Genomic DNA, 14225 nt, shown 5'->3' on the forward strand with positions numbered 1-14225 from the left:
TCACTCACCCTCACTCAGGGAACAGCTGGAACTTTGTTCACTGGTCAGGAAGAAATTTTTTGCAGAAGTCATGATGGGTTTTGTGTTTATTAAGTTACAGATTTTCTACATTTGCATATTTCTAGGTTTTTTTTTTCAACTTTAGTGTATATCCATGGGATTTGTGGAACTAATTGGAAACACAATTTCTGATATTTAATCCAGTCAGCCTTCTCCCGCATGATTGCTTTCTCAGAGGGATTAGAACTTTCTTCATTTGTGGACAGTAAAAACTACATCATTTCAAAATTTGAATTAAATATTGAATTCCCATTTAATCTGGCCACCCCCTGAATGTAACTGGGTACACTGCCTTTGTATCCAGCCATCTTTATGATTGTCTATTTCAGAGGCATGTGGAAATGATTGCCCACATACAAATGTGTGCATGCACACACACACATTCACACACACATATGTTCACACACGTGCATTTATAAACATGGGTGCTTCTTTATGCAGGGAAAATGATAAATCTCTGGAAGTCATATATATTTTCTTATTTAATTCATTTCAGCGAATTACTGTTCTACATGTACCATTGGTTCAATTCAGAACCTGCATGAACACAAGGGAGTGAACTCTGACAGCACAAGGCAGTCAGCAAGGCTGCACAACTGAGCAGCCAAAAGTATTTAGTGATGCATTTGTTGTTGATTTGGAAAACAAACAAATGTGCATTGACGTGAAGCGATCTAAAAATTCAATTCAGGCATACTGACTTTTTCACACTTAGGCATCCCAGAGTAGCTGAGAAATGAAAGATTCAACCAATAATGGATGCATGCCAGCCCATGGTTGTAATGCACATTTGAAGGCTTCTCCTCTCAAGTGTCTATCACAGTTTTTAGCATGAAGAGAACACTCTGGTTGATGCTTTTAAGGGGAGCGGATGAACATGCATGCTTGTGTTTCAGTACAATTTCTCTCTCCTCTAATCCTTTTGCTCCATCAGGATGCACACAGAGGGATCTCTCCATCTAAAATCCATTCCTACAACCTTTGTATGTCATCAGACACCAGGCAGGGACAATTGAACTACACTTCCTAATCCACTGTAACCTGTATCTCAGGATAAATCATAAATGATGGAAAATTTAAGAACCCACTGTTCAGTGCAAACCTCACAAATAAAGCTATTTTTTTTTTTTTGGATGAATTATACCAGGGTTTCTCAATCTTTGGGGATATGCTACACTCCAGGATTAGGGTTATGCTCTCCCTATAATCTAAAGTCTTATATTTTAGACCCATGAGCTAGAATGTAAAGAGAATTAAAATTAGTATCATCTCTTTAGGTAGTTTATAAAGATGTGTGAGTGTTCTGTGTTATATTGTTGGAATCCTCTCATCCTGGGACAACATTGGGGTGGCGAGTGCTGATCTGTCATCTTTTTGTGGTGTAGGAAAAGCTGCCACTCTGTAAAACTGGGTATTGTTTAACACAGGTGCTTCATTGTACATACACCAAACAGTATGGTCTCCAAATAACAGACGACTGTATTTAATGTAGAGCTAAAACTGAGTAATTATAGGTTCTGAGGAGACAAACCACTGTGGATTAAAGCTGCCTCTGTTTGGGCTTTCTTTTCATGGACGTGTTTTAATTACATCTTTAATGGCCAAGAATTCACAAGAAACTAAGAAAGCAATACATTGATATTCTTTCTGGGATAGTATTGGTTGATTGAGTGTGTTTCATAAAGCTAGAAGGAAATGTTGAAAAGTCTATGAATACTTGGAATTGCTTTTCTTCCTTCAAAACTGGTAAATGTCTCACCCCAAGCGACACCCAGCTATGTAATACTTTAGGGATTTTTGAGCGGTGGGACAGGGGACTTTTTTTAATTTTCAGGGTTTGGAAGACGGCTATCTTTTGTTGGTGTTCTAACAAATGTTGATTGCAGTTATCTCGGAGTAGCTTCCATAACACTAAGCTATAAAAAAAACAAGGATTCTACTGATGGCATTTCCATAGTGGGAAATAGTTTTAAAGCATTATTTCACCTCGATTTTAACTCATTACAGTTTTATAAGCTTAGAAGAATATCATTTTCATTGAAAGGTTATAAACATCTTTCCAATTTCTTGTACCATATGGAATGCATGATTAAATAACAGTGCTTACTTTTTTTTTTTTTTTGGTATTTGATGCATTAAGAAAAGGAGGATATTTTAAAATTGAGACTAGTGATGACTTCGTTCTGGAGTCTACCCTTGGTGTGTGTTTATCAAATGCCAACCAACCAAGTAAATCTACAAATCAGTCATTTTATTGGGGAAAAAAGTGGGTCAAACCATTTGTTTAGTCTTCTATAGCTAAAATAATTGTTTAAATGACCCAATTTTTTACTGGTCAACAGGTTTTCATGATGTATTGTAGCCATGGTCCAAATTAGTTTTGGGAGCAGAGTATACAAAAAATTGAAAAGATTATCTGATTATTCTTTTTATTTTTTCTATTTTCAGTATTATTTTACTTGTTTTTCTCTCTATTGAGGACAATGTGATTTTTCCAAGCTCAGAAGGAAAGTGTTACCTCCCAAGTTTCCCCTATAGTTCCATCCCTGGCAAAATGAGAGAAGAGAAAAAAAGTAAAAATAATCCCACTTGATAGGTTCACAAGTTCTGCTTTTGCTTGCAAAAATGATGAGCATCTACACTAAACATTTTCATTGAATGTTCAGTATTGTTTTATATAAAACTGAAATTCAAGGGGATGCAGAAGGAATATTCTGTTCTGTTCACAGTGGGACCCCAGATTGGCCCTGTAGGTAACCATGTCCTGAGAACTCCTGAAGTGATTCTGCTAAACTCTACTACCAGTTGCATGGTAACCAGCAGGGACAAAGCCTCTCAATAAAGCATGTGTTGAAGCTCATGAAGCAACATATTTGAGGGCATCATAATATCTGTTACTCTAATTTCATTCACCCAGGATCCCAAGAATCAACCAGCAGTCGTAGGGAAGAAGAAGCCACATTAAAGATGTAAGTGACAAAGGACAGATCTATTTTTTCTAAGTCATGTACAACACACACCAGGAGTTACAGCCAGGAAGCCTAGATGACAGCACACCATGATGTAGGTTGTAGGTGCTTTATTTCTTTAAGTTCATCTTTAGGATGTGAAAATAATCCAGCAAAAGTGCCTTTGTTGTACCTTTGCTACATCTCTGTAGCAATATATTGTACGTGACTTTGTTTAGATGCATTTCTGTTGACCCTCATGTAGTCAGTCCTTGGTGCCATTTCAGAAGCATCGGGGCAGGCATTGGTGGAAGGATCAGTCCCACTGGTGGGCATCGCCATAAGGGCTGGAAACTTTTGTGTCTGTAGCTTCTGGTGGCATTTGGTGAAAAGTCAGAGAGAAGAACAATGTAGTTACCACATTGTAACATAGAGGATTCAAATCCAAGAAATAACTTCTGGTATAGCCCTGCCCCCAGCTCCAGAAAGGAACATGAAGATTTTATGGGACTGGATGTTCAGAGGTGAATAGATATAGAAGAATACCATTTTGTCACATCCTATTAATGTTCCCAGGCTGGTATGGTGTCATAGAACATGAGCCATGTTTCAAAATTTCCTGGAAAGTCTGTGAATTTCTTGTCGCTCAACCTATAAGCAAGAATTACTTTTTGAAAATCTGAAGAAAAAGCTTTTTAATGTAGAGTTGCTTTCAAAACTGTGTTATCTTGTCAACCAGGGTGTCAATTAAACTGGGCTTGAAGGAGCATGTTTGTAGGTCCCCACCATGTAGGGTCCCTTGGAATTTCAGGCTGCGATCCTCTGCATACAGTGCACACAGCATGTCTGTCACAATGTGAGAATGGGAATCATATGCTCTGCCTTCCTGAGGGGGAGAAAAATATCCTTTAATGTTTTCCAGAAATGACACTGTTTTTCATTATCTGGTGCATTTCATGTCTGTCGTTCAGCTCAATTCGCTGGATTCACATCACAGGTTGTTTCCACGACTGTGGTGGGATACCAGTGTTTCCCTTTGCTATAACTTTGGAAAATGCATATCCATTTCTCTTGAGAAAAGAAAACAAGACTAAATTCTTCTTTCCGGTCTTTCCACCCTCCCTTCTGTTATCTCATTTACTGTATGACAAGTGTGCTAGCCCAGTCTTGAAAACATCCTGGGAAATACAAAATTGCCATTGAAATAATGGACAGAGATAAGGCGTCATAAGCATTTTCTTTGCCATAATTTACTGTTTAGAAATCAACTTGGTTCTTGAAGGGATTTTGCAAAATATAATCTCACAGTACATTTCAAGACAGAAGGAGGCCATATGGTGTATCCAAACCATCCACCTGTCTGTCTAATGTTTGTATCATGGAATTTTTTTTCTTCCTTGTCTGGCTCTTCTTTGAATATACTCACAGTTGCATGTTTGATTGTTGCCTTTGGTAGACCACTTCACACATTAATTATTCTCTGCATAAAGAAGTTGAGTACTTTTTTTTTTTTTTCTCTCTCTCTTCTTTTTCCTAAAGGCTGAAGGGGGAAAGGCTGACCAGGACTAACTTGAATCTTGTAATAGCAGGTGGGCAGTTAATTGGGAAATGAAAGCAACCTAACACTAATTTGCAGGAGTGTTCAGATTTCATGAGTAATTGCCATGTAAAAGGTAACTTGGCGGCGGACTCAGTGAGGCTGAACGACAGACAGCGTCTAAATATGGCTATGGCATTTGTGACATATGTTCTTTGCCTAGAGGTATAGCAAAAGAAAAGGGTTGTTCCTGGATATAAACTTTGAATTAAAAGAGAGAGGACATTTTTCAAGAGAAAGGAAAAGCAAATGGGGCTGTTTTCAGTGAGCCAGAAGCTTTGAGTAGAAGTGACTTTTCTTGTCATGGGGTGCTGTTGTAGCATTTGGTTGAGGGCAGGTATAAAGGCCTGAGACTAACTTAACTTTCCCTTCAGCCAAGAGAAGCTCTGTGTGCTGTAATCCCCAGGAAAGAGTTTGCATTTTATCCTCTGAGCCTATTCCAGATCTATGAGAGTGCCTTACACATAATTGGCCCTCAACAAAAGGAATTTGTTTGATGGAAATGTGAAAGGTGTAGACCTAAGCTGTCTTGGAGGGTGTATTCAGACTAAAACTTTTGGGTGGACTGTTACTTCAACACAACCCAAGTTCCAAAGATGACAGGTAAAGAATGAGTTCACTTTTGCATTTCTTCCCTTATATCTCTCCACTCTCCGTACAAGACTTCATATCCCAGATTTAACCCTGGATATTCAAGTGGTCTCCCCTGCAAAATGAAAGTGACTCATATTCCCGAGGAAAATCAGGAACCAGAAAGAGTTTTGTTGATTCCTATGCCAAAGGATGCCTCATATGCAAAAAGTCTACAAAATTAGCCTGGGGAAGTGGGATTATAGACCAGGAACGTGAGTCCCTTAGATGGAATATCTACTTGAATGCAATATGGACTGAACATCCAACAGCTTTGGGACCCATACTGTCAGATGGCCCAGAGGCACATTTTATAACCATCGACATCTCCCTGGGGTGACGAGATAGAGCCCACAGTTGGTTGTGTCCTATAAACAACTGCTGTATTTGGCTGGTGATATAGCCTTGAATTCTGCCATATGGTGCCAGAGGCTCCTGACCAAGTCATTGCCCTGAGAGGACCCAGCAACCTCAAGGAAAAGTTGTCCTGTTAGGGCAGGGAGGTGGTCACTAAGAGTGATGCATATGAATGGGGAAAATACTGACTCAAATGGGGCATTTAAGGCATATGGGAAAGCATTTGAATGAATCACAATTTTCATGATGACTCTCCAAGTCCCTAAAAATAAAATTCAGAAAAGGTCTCTGAGTTGTGAACTAAATACATCTTTGGGGGGCTGCATGGATGCATGTACATATTAATATTCCAGGGGTGTGGGCAATATTGATGCCAATGATTTTGAAATATTTGCAATTCTTACCCAACTCTGACTCATCTGAAATTGGTGTGTTCAATATCCTTAAAGGCTGCCAGATTCCTTTCGAAAGGAAATATTTCTTCCCATTACCTTTCAAAGTCAGCTCTCTGGGGTTTAGCCAAGTACTGTGTTTCACTGTGTTGCTATCACTAAACAAGGGATAGAGGAAGTGCTCCTCTCAAGTCCAGGAGAGAGGAGGCCAGGAGACTAACTGCACCACATTAGTGAGGAAATGTGCCTGATGACTTAGCTGGGGCTCTTGTATCCTACTCACTTACCAACAATTTACTAAATGCCTTTGCAAAACTGCATTTTTTTTCTGCTCCCATTGTTCTATGTAACCGAAACAAGCTAGCGTAGCATCGTCATCTATGTCAATAATGGTCACAAGATCACTTTTTCTCCTTCTGCAGCATGCTGCCTGAGAAACATAAAAGAGGGTAGTGATGCACCCAAGCAAATTACCCTCCCAAACTCATTTAAATATGTTTCCCTTCATATATGCAAAACTCAGATGAATATTTACAACATCCAGGAATAGGTACCATAGGAAAGGAACGGAAAAAAGAAGAAAAAGAAACCCAACCCAACCCTGCAAGTGTAATCATTCTCAAAATGCTCCCCAAACAAATTGGTCTAGCTGCTGTTGCCCAGCAACAATCCCACTGTAGTATTCTGCCAGGGTACATGTAAAGTGGAGCTGTCTTTTTTGCTCAGAGTGTGTATGATCATAACAACAGCATAGATGGAAAGCAAGATGAGATGAGGTTAAAAGTTAGGGTCAGAAGTTCAGGTTGCTGTGACCCTAAAATCAATTTCAAGCAGTATTTTTGACATTTTTCTGTGTTCCATTGCTTGATGTGAGTCTTGCAATGGAATGACTAGTCAGACTTCAGGGATCATGGGACCTTGGGGTTTCGACAGCATAAGGTCGATTTCCACCCACCATTGTAACATCACCCATGAAGAAAACCATTATCTAGGCTTTTAATATTATTATTATTATTATTATTATTATTATCATCATCATCATCATTATTATTTTGGTATTATTATTATTTTGCTTAACCACTGGGCAATATTCCCAGCCCTTTTTGTATTTTATTTAGAGACAGGGTCTCACTGTGTTGTTAAGTGTCTCACTGAGTTGGTGAGGTTGACTTTGAGCTCGTGATCCTCCTGCCTCAGCCTCCTAAGTCGCTAGAATTACAGGCATGCACTTTTGAGAACCTCAAAGCTGTGAAGCTCCTAGGGAAAGGGAGGATAAGTTGCTTTGAGCTCCTATGTCACCAATCAGGCCCCAACATAGCTTGTCCTGTGACTTCAAGTGGACCCAGGGTAGACTTTGTCTCATACAATGGCAAGTCCACTAGAGAATGCCTGCCCTGAGCCATTGGATTTCTCTCAATGTGTTCTTCCAAATCTTTCTTTCAAACAGGTGTATATATAAAGAAGAAGAGAAGGAAGAGGATGGAATCACATACAATAACACATCTCCATATGGCACTTGTTATTAATCTTAATAGATTTATAGAAACATGTGGGTGTGGGCTCTAGTGTACTCAGGCCACACCAGGGCTGAACCTAAGATCTGGGGTGGTTCCAAAACCACCTTTTGGTATATTTCTAGATATTTCTTAGATGATATAGTGGACCTAAACAATAGATAAATTAATTTTAGTTGAGATTTTTCTTATTTATTAATTTCTGATATAACTAAGGAGTTTTTTTGAATACACAATTATTTGAGGAGGGCAGTTCTCAAAATTGTTTTATCTATAATTGACATAAGCAAAATACTGGCAATATTTCTGAAAAGAGTCACATGATATTTCCCTAAATGTCTTCTGGTATGATGCCTCTCTTCATCAAAACTTTTCTGTGAGTCCCCATTCCTCAGAATGCTATTTAAGGTCCCTAGTTTCCCATCTTTTCTGCACGACCCTGGCTTACCTTTCTGAGGTTTACCTTCTGCTACTTCCCTCTGTGAAACCTGGGTTCAATCAGACCAAAGGTGTAGTTTGAGAGAGCACATCAGTGGACGCTGACCTCTGCTGCCTGGTCTCAGTTCTCTCCTAACCAGGTTGTGTGATTGTTGGCAAGGCTCATAGCTTCTCTTGGCCTTTGTTTCTTAGCAAATGCATTGAAAGAGTGAAACCTGGTGATTTCTAAGATCCCGCACATTTGTACTCTGGCTTTTCCAAAGTGTTTTGTGCTGTTGACTACAGTCACATCTTAGAAACTTTCTTCTCTTGGCTTTCATGACATTGTTGTCTTTTGGTTTTCTTTCTACTCCTTTAATGCTTTTTATAGTTTGTTTTTCATATAATACTTCCTGGGTTTCACTGCTGAATGTTGATAACATTCATCCTCATCAATCGTCTACTTTAATTTCCTGATGATCTCAACCATTTTCATAGCTTCTTTAATGCCCCAAAGCCTATCTCAGAAATTTACATCTCCAGCCCCAAAGGTTCCCTGAGTTCCAGTTACATGTTTCCAACTCCAGCAAGCTGCCTCAGTCTCCCCAGTCCAAGACTGACAAACTTGAACTCATCATATTCCTCCTTAAACCAGTTATTCAACATGCTTTATTTTCATATTTTTTAAAGGTGTCACCAGTCCTCATGGGTTCAATCCAGACAACAAGCAGTCACATTAGTATCTTCTAATGGGTCTCATCAGGTGAGTCATTGAAGTCCATTTTTATTCCAATTACATATCTCTTGAGTTCATTCTTTTCTTATCCAACCCTAGTAGTATCACCATGGTATGAATGTGACTGATCTCAGAGACTCCCAGCTCATTTCTCTACCTGTAGGATGGATGCCCATCACTATGTCCTTCCTGTCTTCTGTCAGTGTAAACACTATAAATTGACATATGATCAAGCCCCTTTCTTTTCCAACATCTTTCTGTGCTTTCCCCCACCTTCTCAAATAAAGTCTGATGTCCTTAGCATGACATTTAAGGCCCTTGGTGATTAGAACAGTCTCATTGTTCCCTATCTGTCCTATGTACTAGGAAAATGGAATGACTATGAGTTCATGGGCCAGACCAAGCTCTCTGACACCTCTATATCTTTTCAGTGTGGTTCCCTCTGCCTAAAATAACCTTATTGACTCTTCCCTCACTCTGTGCTTCCTCCATGCCACAGCCATGCCTGTGTTTTCTGCATTACATTGCAATTTTCTATGTGTGCACGTTTCTCATCACTAGTCTTAGAGTTACTTAAAGTTGAAGACTGCCCTCATTTTTGTATGCTAAGCTCACTACTGGAAAAAAAGCTGGCATTTGTATAGTTGTTGAGTAAACCATTGAATCCATATGGTGAATTCATTTTCTGCTCAATGGACCTTGTACTTTTCTTGCATGGCCTCTACATTTCTTACTTTCCATATAATATTCAAATGTGAAGCTCTCATTCTTTTCTAAGTTTTTTCCAATGATCCTAACCTACAGAAACAATTCCATCTTCAGAGACAAAATACTATATGTTGTGCATTTCATAGTGATCTCCATATTCTTAATTCTTACCACCAGTAAGTTTTCTTTAGAAACACTTACTTTGTATTACTCATGATGATTTGGCAACCATTGGGAACTTTATAAAGCACTTTTTTTCTGTATTGGTTGTTATTAATGATCCTGGCTTATAAATTCTAGACTTGTCTTTTCTACTTAGTGCTATTTTTATATCATCATAAAGAAGTTATTTAATGCCTTATCCATAGAAATAGAGCTGGTATTATTTCTTTTCTTCACTAAAAGCCTGCTTCTCTTATTTGTGTGTTTCATATTTAAAGAAATAAAGCAAGATGTCAGAGTGACATTATAGAAAATGTCATCACAAACATTTATATTTATGAAAATTTAGTCTAATCTGTGCTCCCACAGTATGTCCATTTTAACTAATCTGAAAGGATTTTGGTTCTCCAAGCAGCAATATTAAAAGTCAGGGTCCAAGTGGGATTGGCCTCAGAAAACTGGTGGGGATGAGGATATATTTTTGAGATGAACTGGTTGCTTAAGAGCTAGTATTATTTGTGGTTTTGCTTTAGATGGCTACTAGATGCTTTACATGACTTATTCAGAGGTATTGGCAAAGTTTATTGCTACATTTCTGTGGCCATTGGAAAAACCCAGTGTGAAATTTGAGACTAGGAATAGTTGAACCTTTTGGAAAAAACAAGATTTGAATTGGGATAAGTATCTCACAGTGCACTGGAATCTCGAACTTATATGATGCCCCCACCTCAGAGCTTCCTGTCAGGTAGCAAATGCCAAGAGAATAGGGCTTCCTGGTGTTGTTATGGTGCCCTGCTTCTGACTCTGACAAAATGATAAGATCAATAATTGTGTGATTGAAAAGCTAGTAATCAAATTCCTTCAGGTCAGAACAGAACCTAGACTGGAGTTTGAATTATGTATTTTGTTGAGCACTTAAATTTGTGAGACAAAATTTCAGTTTGGTGAAAATTATAGTCTTAGAAACCCATTGAAAGGAAAATGATTTCTCATCATCTTAATAATCATTGACCATTTATGTCAGGTCTTTTAATGTGGTGAGCAATATTTTATATCATCCTCAACTTTTAATTATATAAGATCTATCTGGTCAAGTACAAATACAACCATCACATACAAACTATCTTCTGACCTTCAAGTCTTTAGGTTCAGACAGTTTACTGGAAGGGTGTTGTGGTTTGGATCTGGAATATCCCTCCCAAAGCTCATATACTTAAAGATTGGGCCTCAGTGCAGCAATGTACAGAGGTGAGGCTTTTAGGAAATGCTTGGATCTTGAGAACTCTAATCTCATCAGTGGATTAATCCATTTGATGGATTAATAATTTGAATGGAGTCTGAGGAGGTGGAATCTAGATGGAGGAAATAGGAACTGTGGGTATAGCTTGGAAGGTTTATTTTGTCCCCAATCCCCTTTGACTCTCTCTCCCTCTCTGCTTCAGGACTGTCAGGTGAGCAGCTTTTCTCCATCATGTCCTTCTGCTGTGTTGTTTGGCCTCATCTTATGCCCAGGGCAACGGAGCTAGTCAACCATAGACTGAAACCTTTGGAATCATGAGCCAAAATAAACCTCTCCTCCTCCAAGTTGTTTGTGTTGAGTATTTTGGTCACAGCACAAATGCTGACTAATATATAGGGTTTAAAGGATGTATCAGAAAACTTAATTTAGTAGAAGTCATGATAGGAACAAATATGGTAAAAAAAAAAAAAACGTGCTATACTCTACTTTGTTGGGCTGGTGATATATGTACTAACTTGTATCATGAAAATTGGGTCTTGGAACTAGTTTTTTAATGTGAAATATATCTAACTTTGCTTCTTTAATAGTAAAGTTAATAAAATCTTACTCCCCTTCCAGCTGATAGCAAGAGAAATATGAACTTGGAAGCTGCAACAGGGGGTGAATAAGAATTTGAAGAAGCAAACTGCCTGATAGGTCGCAAAGTCCAGGTCCCCGTAACCATGCATGCCACTCCCTCATCCTGACACTGAGATGGGCAGGGCAAACACCAGGGCAAACAAAACATTTGGTTTGCATCTTTCAAAAGAAGACTGAAAAGCAAGCCAGTTCTCACAATCTTGTTTGTTTGTGGCTCAGTCTACCTTTCTCATCTAGGAGGTTGAGTTTCATTATGCAGTGTCTTTATACAGTCTTTGGCCTGGTCCATCTATCAAAGAGGACCTGGAGCTCTAGGGCCATGCCATGGAAGGCCTTGTCTCAGCAAAAGACAATTCTATGTTGCAGATCAGCTGCCCAATGACAACAGCAGTGACTACCCATCCCTCAAAGTATTGAATTTAAAGTTCTATTCAAGACTTTCCTCATTAAATACCCTTGTGTACTTCAAGATCAGCAAGGTTCTGAGATGTCAGGTCATTAACATAAAGTTACTGTCATCTCCACCTGTAGAAATGGACTATTACATCATAAAACCCTAGCTAAAACAAAACAAAATGAAAAATAAAACCCCCAAATAATACCTTTAAACTTAAACCATATATCTGGCCAGCCTCCTCCATTATTATTAGTTCTCCTTAAATGTTGGAATGGATCCCACATTTCTCTTGGCAAGGGAACTCAGCTTCTTATTCCCATTTGACCCAATTGACACCCAAATGTTCTACATTTTACTAGGCTTAATCCTCCACTTTGGGAAATGTTTTCCACTCTATCATACTTTTAAAATATTCCTTCTTTCCTGTGATCAGCATTGCAAATTTGTCTTCTTTCTAGTTTCAACTTGCTTAGTCCTGGCTATACCAATCCTGAGAGCTGTCCATCTCTACTTCTAAATCATTTATGTTTCTTTTATTTGCAAGTAATAGAAAACCATTCTGGGTAGCTCAAACAAGAGCAGGAACTTACTGGAAAGATGGGAGATATCTTAGAATTCCAAGAAGAACTGAACAAAATTTCAGAAGGAAAGAAGGAAGATGCCATAGTTTGAATGTGAAATGTTCCCCAAAGGTTAATTTGCTAAAGGCTTGGTTGCCAACCTTAGCACAATTGGAAGGTAGTAGAAACTTTCAGAAGTGGGACCTAGTTGGAAGAAGTTGGGTCATGGGGACATGCCCTCAAAGAGGATATTGAGATGCTAGTCTTTCTCTCTCTTTCTTTCTTCCTTCCTTCCTTCCTTCCTTCCTTCCTTCCTTCCTTCCTTCCTTCCTTCCTTCCTTCCTTCCTTCCTTCCTTCCTTTCTTTCTCTTTCTCTCTCTCTCTGTCTCTCTCTCTCTGTCTCTCTCTCTCTCTCTCTCTCTCTCTCTCTCTCTCTCTCTCTCTCTCTCTGCTTTCCACCTGTGATGAAATGAGCAGCTCTGCTCCTTGGCATAATGTTCTGCCTTGCCACAGGCCCAAAACAATGGAATCAAATGAACATAGACTAAAATATTTGAAACTATGAGTCAAAATAAACCTTTCCTCCTTTAAAGTTGATTAAATGAGGTATTTTGTTAGAGTAACAGAAAGCTATCATTAAGACAATTTTGGTGACTTCAGCAATAAGATAGTTTCCAACTTCTTTCTGAAAGCATCAATACTAATGTTCAGTTCCTAGGACCCTTACCCCACAAGAGACTTGATTGGAAATTCTAATTTTCCACACTTATTGACCCAATTTAACTTTAGCTGCCAAACTGTCCAATCCTGCAGTAATTACTTTTACAGCCAAGGGGACAGGGCATGTAGAGACATGCATTTTTTTCTCTAGAGAAAAAACTGGGCATCAGTCATTTCCCTGAGAAGGAGGAATCATTGAAAGCCGAGAAGCTTCTCTAAGTATAATGAGTTCTTTGTATAGTTTAGCTCACTCATACTTTTTTGGTATCTGTTTTAGGTAGTGTGCACTTTTTTAAAAAATACCTCTCTCCTGGGTTGAATGTTAAGTTACTACATGGTGAAGTGGTTCCGTGTGTCTTTGCTCTCATCCTTCTTACTTGGACAGCTTCCAGAAGAGACCAGACAAGCAGAGACAGAATAACACCATACCAATTTATTCTCCAACGGTAAGCTTAACCATACTAGTATTCCTTCTGTCAACATAATACTTAATGATACTATATTTCTTTCTCTAACTACCCAAGACAATATTGGAATATCATGTAAATTTCTCTACTTTGCTATCAACATTTCCACACTCTTCTGATGGGTGTTATTTTAGAGTTGTTATGATGCTCTTGTAATATGTACATAAATGTTTTTCTATGAATTGTAGCCCTTGCTGAGTTTACATGAAAACTGTTAGAGATTGGAGCACTCCAGACTTTGGTTTAAAGTCTGACTTTATAACTTACTATCTTTATGACTTCGAATTTTCTGAGTCTTGGTTTTTGTGTCTGCAAAATGGGGTTATATTATTTCTTTTACAGTTATTGTGAGAAACAAATGATACAATTCATGTGAAAGGTCATGGCAAATTATAGAAACAAACGGAACATTTCCTTACCTTTAGCAAAGTAAACCGAGACTCTTCTTCTCTGGGCCCTTTTTTTTTTTTTTTTTTTTTTAAATCATAGGTGATCTCCTATTTTCTAGCCTATAAAAAGAAGCAGTCCAAAGAGGGCGGGTAGGTGGATATTCCTGTTTCTCCCAAGATAGTCCAGGTTGATATTGTTTAGTGATTACTGAGAGTGCATGGCCAGAAGCAGTCCAATGCTGGGTGTCCAGGACATAAGTCTAACCCACAAAATAATGTCCCTGCAGCTGCT

Source organism: Sciurus carolinensis, chromosome 12 (genome assembly GCF_902686445.1).
Source record: "Sciurus carolinensis chromosome 12, mSciCar1.2, whole genome shotgun sequence".
NCBI classification, from domain to species: Eukaryota; Metazoa; Chordata; class Mammalia; order Rodentia; family Sciuridae; genus Sciurus; species Sciurus carolinensis.